Genomic DNA, 6,000 nt, shown 5'->3' with positions numbered 1-6,000 from the left:
TCACAGAGAAAATTGAAACCACATTTCCGTATGATTCAGAGGCTGGAAAGGCACCCTTAATAAACAAAAAGAGACAGGTCGTCCTGATTTTTCTTGCTCAAGCCCAGATCAGAAGGAGCTTCAAATGCAACTTATCATAGAATCCTAGGGCTGGGAGAGGCCTCAGAGGTCTTCTAGTCCACCCCAGCACCCACCACCCCCGCTCAATTTGGCCATCCTGGTCCAATTTGTTTAATTGCAATAAATAGCTCTCCCCTAAAAAAATAAAATCTGGAAGGGAGTAGTTGTGCTTGATTCTGGCCAAGAAATGTTATCCCAAAGTACATTTTGGGGGTTTTTGATTTTTGGCTGCTAATGGAAGACCCTTCGAAACACGTAAAGGCAAAAGAGGCATAATTAGAAAACAGTAATTAAAACACATTGCATAGAAAGACACAAGTTTGGTCCAGTGATTAAGATGCTGGTTTAGAAACCAGGCGGCAGTGAGTTCTAGTCTTGCCTCAGGCACAAAAGCAGCTGGGTGACTTTGGACCAGCTTCCCTCTTTCTCAGCAGAACCCACCTCACAGGGTTGTTGTTGTGGGGAAAATAGAAAGAGCATCATCTATGTTTGCTGTGTTGAGTTTACCTATCAAAGCAACAAGGGCAGGAGAAAAATCTAACCGATAAACAGACAATAAATAAATAAACAAACAAACAAATAAATAAATAAATAAAGTGATATGGAATGGCTGAGTAGGAAAAATCCCACAGAGATATTTGAACGTGAGGGAGAGAGGAAACATGCTCATCATGTGCAGGGGTCACTTCAGAAAATGAAGGGCTGCAGGTTTGTTTAGAGAGGGGAGGGAGGGAGAAAGAAAGAAAAAGAGAAAGAAAGAAAGAGAAAAAGGAGGGAGGGAGAAAGAAAGAGAAAGAAAGAAAAAGAAAAGGAGGGAAAGAGGAAGGAAGGAAGAGGAAGAGGAGGGAGGGAGGAAGGAAGGAAGGAAGGAAGGAAGGAAGGAGGGAGGGAGGGAGGGAGGGAGGGAGGGAAGGAAGGAAGGAAGGAAGGAAAGAAAAAGAGGGAGGGAGGGAGGGAGGGAGGAAGGAAGGAAGGAAGGAAGGAAGGAAGGAAGGAAGGAAGGAAGGAAGGAAGGAAAAAGAGGGAGGGAGGAACAGGGGTCTGACTAAGTAATTCTGGAAGCTGAACTCCTCATTCAGTTTGATTAATATGGCCACCCACTCACTCTCAGTGACTCTGAGAGACTTACAAACAGTTTTTAAAAAGCAAGATAAAAGAATAAAAACAATGAAAATGGAGGAGCTCACCATCAGAAGCCCGAAACACAGGTGGGCTAGGCAGGCAGAACCCCAGGCAAGTCCTCTCTGGAGGCAAAGGACACAACACAACACAACACAACACAACAGCACCACCAGGAGCCTCCTTCCTCCACAGACTGAGGAGAGCCAGGACCCTCAGCTGCGGCCAATTAGGTCTCCATGGAGACCACCCTCAAGGTTCCGAGCTGGGCCTTCCTCCCACAGAGGCCTTCTCTCCACCCAAAATGGCTTCCTAAGTCCTCAGCTACAGCTAGTCCTCAACGTACAACAGCTCATTTAGTGACCACCCAAAGTTGCAACGGCCCGGGAAAAAAAGGGGACTGCTCCAGTGGTCAAAGGAATCTCTGCAGTTGCCAAGTCGGTCACACGGTCGTTAAATGAATCTGGCTTCCCCCATTGACTTGGCTTGTCGGAAGGTCGCAAAAGGGGATTGCATGACACCACCACCCCCACTCCGGGACGCTGCAACCGTCATAAATGCGAGTCACTTGCCAAGCAGCTGAGTTTGGATCATGTGACCAAAGGGATGCTGCAAGGGTCGTAAATGTGAAAATCAGTCATTAAGTCCCTTTTTCCCGGTACCGTTGCAACTTTGAACCGTCACCAAACTGTTGTCAGTTGAAGACGAGCTGTATCCAATGACAGAATAGCAGAGTTGGAAGGGACCTTGGAGGTCCTCTAGTCCAACCCCCTGCTCAAGCAGGAGGCTTTACACCACGCCACACCAATGGCCGTCCACGTTGCAGCCTCTTCTTGAAGATCTCCAATGTTGGAGTACCCACAATTTCTGGAGGCCAGGAGGTCCGCTGATTAATTGTCCTCACTCTCAGGAAGTTCTAGGCTGGCTCTCTCCTTGCTTAGTTTCCATCCAAGTGGCTTTTTTCTCCTGCCTTCTGGTGCTTCATTTGACGGCAAAGCCTAGCCAGAGCCTTTAAATGAGGACCCAGATTGTTGGGGGCAATGAAAGCTGACTTTGTAATAATGCCGCTTGGGGGATGTGTGAAAGCCCTAATAAGCAGGCATATATTATTATTATTTATTATATTTTTATACCGCCCTTCTCCCGAAGGACTCAGGGCGGTGTACAGGGCAATAAATATTAAAAAAAAAACAGAATACAAAAGTTAAAAAACCATTAAATAAAATGCCCAAATTTAAAATTTAAAACAATAATTAAAAACATATTAAAACCCCAACCCTAACCCATCAGACCAGGTCTTTATACATAGAATGAAGGCTACTGCTAAGTTTGTAAGCTGCCCTGAGTCTTCGGAGAAGGGCGGGATATAAATGGAATTAAAATAAAAAAATAATAAAAATAAATCAGGGGTCTTCAAACTTGGCCCTTTTATGACTGGTGGGCTTCAGCTCCCAGAATTCTTCAGCTAGCGTGCCAGTCCACAAGTCACAAAAGGGCCAAGTTTGAAGACCCCCTGCTTGAATTGGCCCTCACAGTGCACCACCGGTAGATGGTAGGGAGAAACTTTTGTCTCTTCTTAGAATTGTCTTTCCTAAACCTTCAGAAAGATTATTTTCGTCTCCCTTGATCTTCCCCTGACATTTCGTGACGTCGGCTTTTCTCCCTCCCCGCCTCCTGTCCTAACCCACTTTTCTTTGGTCAGGGTATTTTTGAGACAGTAAGCTTAAAAGCAGCATCTGTCTCCCTTGCTTGCTCGTAAGCGGCTGTCAGTTGGATAAAGGGAGAATTAGAAAAATGCTGACTCCCACTCGTATCGAGAGCCAGACCAGACCAGATTCTGCTTTCCAGAAGTTTGGCAGAAACTCATCTGACTTTGCCATTTCCCCTGCCCCCCCCCCCCGGTAAGGTTTTCCCAGTCTGGAAATTGGCGCAAATAAATGATATAGGTAGCCTTTGGCATACGACCATTTCTTTAGTGACCATCTAAAATTACAATGGCACTTGCGGCCTTTTTTTCATGCTTACAACCGTTGCAGTATCTCCACGATCACGTGATCAAAATTTGGATGTAGATCTGGAAGGAAGGGAGGGAGGGAGGGAGGAAGGAAGGAAGGAAGGAAGGAAGGAAGGAAGGGAGGAAGGAAGGAAGGAAGGGAGGAAGGAAGGAAGGAAATTTAAGATAGTAAGGAAGGAGGGAAGAAGGAAGAAGGGAGAGAAGAAAGAAGGGGAAGCGGAAAAGGAAGGGAGGGAGGGAGGAAGGAAATACTATGCTACAAGTTTAAAAAAATCCATATTAGGATGGAGGTCAATGCACCAAACATTTAGGTTCTTTTCTATAGGAAATCTGTCCCAGTTTTAATTCCCAAACTCCCAATTCTCCCCCATTTTCCAAAGCCCTGTTCCCTCCTTCTGAGACTGCCTATTTCTTGCTTTTCTTGAGAAACCTCTTTCGTTCAGTCTCCTCCCATGCTAATTTTGAAAGATTTATAATAAAAAAAAACCAGTAAGGTCAGTCTCAGGTAATAGTCTATTTGATAGAACTCCAGGAAATAGACTTTCATGAAATCAAATCAGTGGGGGGTGGGGGGGAGTTGTGTGCAGCCAACAGTCTTTCGGGAACCCGCACACACATCAACACGGAGACATACTGACATTGTTATTACTGTTTGTTTGGGTTTTTTTCCCCAGCAAAAAATAAACCAGATCGGAGCCTGGAACAGTGCTAAGATCTAAGTGTCTCTGCCCTTGTGTCACAAGCACCTGAAACTCCTCGGGTTGTTTGCCCCGGATCTTGCGGCAAAGTATTTAGACAGCTGTAAACTGGTTGTGGTCTGTGCATCAACTCCAAAGGTGCTTTGGACCGCTGATTATTTGTCTGATCCGATTAACTTTTCAGAGTGTTCCCTTTATCAATGATCCTTGGGCAAAGTTATTTTGCAAAGTGCCTTAACCCCACTCTGTTTCTTCCTGCCTTCAAAAGAACAGACAGACACACACACACACAAACACAAACAAACCAACCAGTGGATAAACACTATTAATCTTCATCAATGTCTTAAATACCCGCATGCATTCGTCAAGGCAATCTTTTGATCACACAAAGCAACAACAAACACCTTCTCTCTTAAGAAAGAACTGATTGCCTCTCCCTCTCTCTCTCCTCTCTTCTATCTCTCTCCCCCTCTCTCCTCTCTCTCCCCTTTCTTCCTCTCTCACCCTTTCCTCTCTCACCCTCTTTTCTCTCTCTCCCCTCTCACCCTCTCTCTCCCCTCTCTCCTCTCTCCCCTTCTTCCTCTCTCTCTTCCTCTTTTCTCTGCCCCCTCTCCCCCTCTTCTCTCTCTCCCTCCCTCTTTCTCTCTCCTCCCTTCTCCCTCTCTCTTTCTCTTCCCCCCCTCTCTCTATTCTCTCTCTCTCCTACACCTTTATGGATGGATAAATCAAACTCATCCCCGAGGAACTACTACGAGGAGGTTGGAATCACCCCTTTGGAAAGAGATTGACTGCAGGCTGAAAAGTGTGGAGAAGTTTTGAGACTGTGGGGTCCTTGGGACAGTAGAGTTCATCGCATCTGGGGTCCTCGGTGCCCTCTGAGCTGGGTGGTTTCCTTGCAGACATTTCATTACCCAACTAGATAACATCATCAGTGCTAGAAGGGGAGTGGGCTTTGCTCTCTATTTATAAACAGGATTCTTGCCCTGTCACTGCCGGTGGGAGTTTTCTGGGGGCGTTCTTTGATTAGGCTCTTCTTTACTGTTAACTTCCTTTTCTGCACTGGGGTGTTGTTGATTCTTTGATTGTCCTTTGGTTTCACTTTTGGCCTTTTGGCTGCCTCTTTCGAATGGTCTGTGGATGATGTTGTCTATGTGCCTGTTGATGGCCAATTTGTCCCAGTGCAAGGTTCGAGGAATTCTCTAGCGTTTTTTTTTTGTTTTGTTTTTGGACTGGGCTTGGTCTAGGATGCTCACAGTTTCCCAGTTAAAACTACGGTGAAGTCTCTGCCCGTGTTGTGAGATTAAGGAGTTTTAAGAGATTAAGAAATTTGGAGAACGAGTCCCAGCTCAGTTCGTCAGCTCAGGACGACGACGGGAGATGGAAGTCCACAAGGCTTGATGGCACACAAAACCGGGAAGAGTTACGGCCTTGATTCTCTCTTGACACCTCTAGTCGCCTTGGGCCATGCACCCTTTCTCAACCTGCACCACCTCAGGGCACCGTTGTGCGGATCAAACCAGCTGGAGGCAACTTGTCTGGTAGAAGGGAGAGAAGGAGAACCGGAAAAGACGCCCTCGGCTCCAGACTCAGGGAAGACTTTCCTAGCTTTTGATGGTAGAATAGATTCGAGATGTACCTTATTTTTTTTAAAGATGTGTGGGAATCCATCAAAGTCCAGTCTCTTTTATTTTATTTCATTAACTTTAGTGCTTCTGTTCTGCGGGCTGTGAAGGAAAAGAAGACATTAGTTCTCGGCATGCTTTGATCTATCCTAATGCCTTACAGAGCACTGATGTACTAGTTAAGAATAAAACCAGCGAGGGATCGTGCTCTCTGTGTGAGCTGGATTAGCCACCAAGGAATTGTTATTTTCCCTCTGTCTTTGGTTTAATGCAAGAGGAGAGGGAAAATAGACAGTACAGCACGTTGGGAGAATCACCCTCCATTCAGGGGCCTCATCTCAAGAAGAGATGACTCCTTATGGTCGATTATGTTCCCTTAAAATATCCTCCGGTAACTTTCCTTGATCCATTTAGGAAGTTAACCTGG

The sequence above is a fragment of the Vipera ursinii genome (assembly GCF_947247035.1).
Source record: "Vipera ursinii genome assembly, chromosome: 16".
Lineage (NCBI taxonomy): Eukaryota > Metazoa > Chordata > Lepidosauria > Squamata > Viperidae > Vipera > Vipera ursinii.
Note: the sequence above shows the minus strand (reverse complement) of the source record.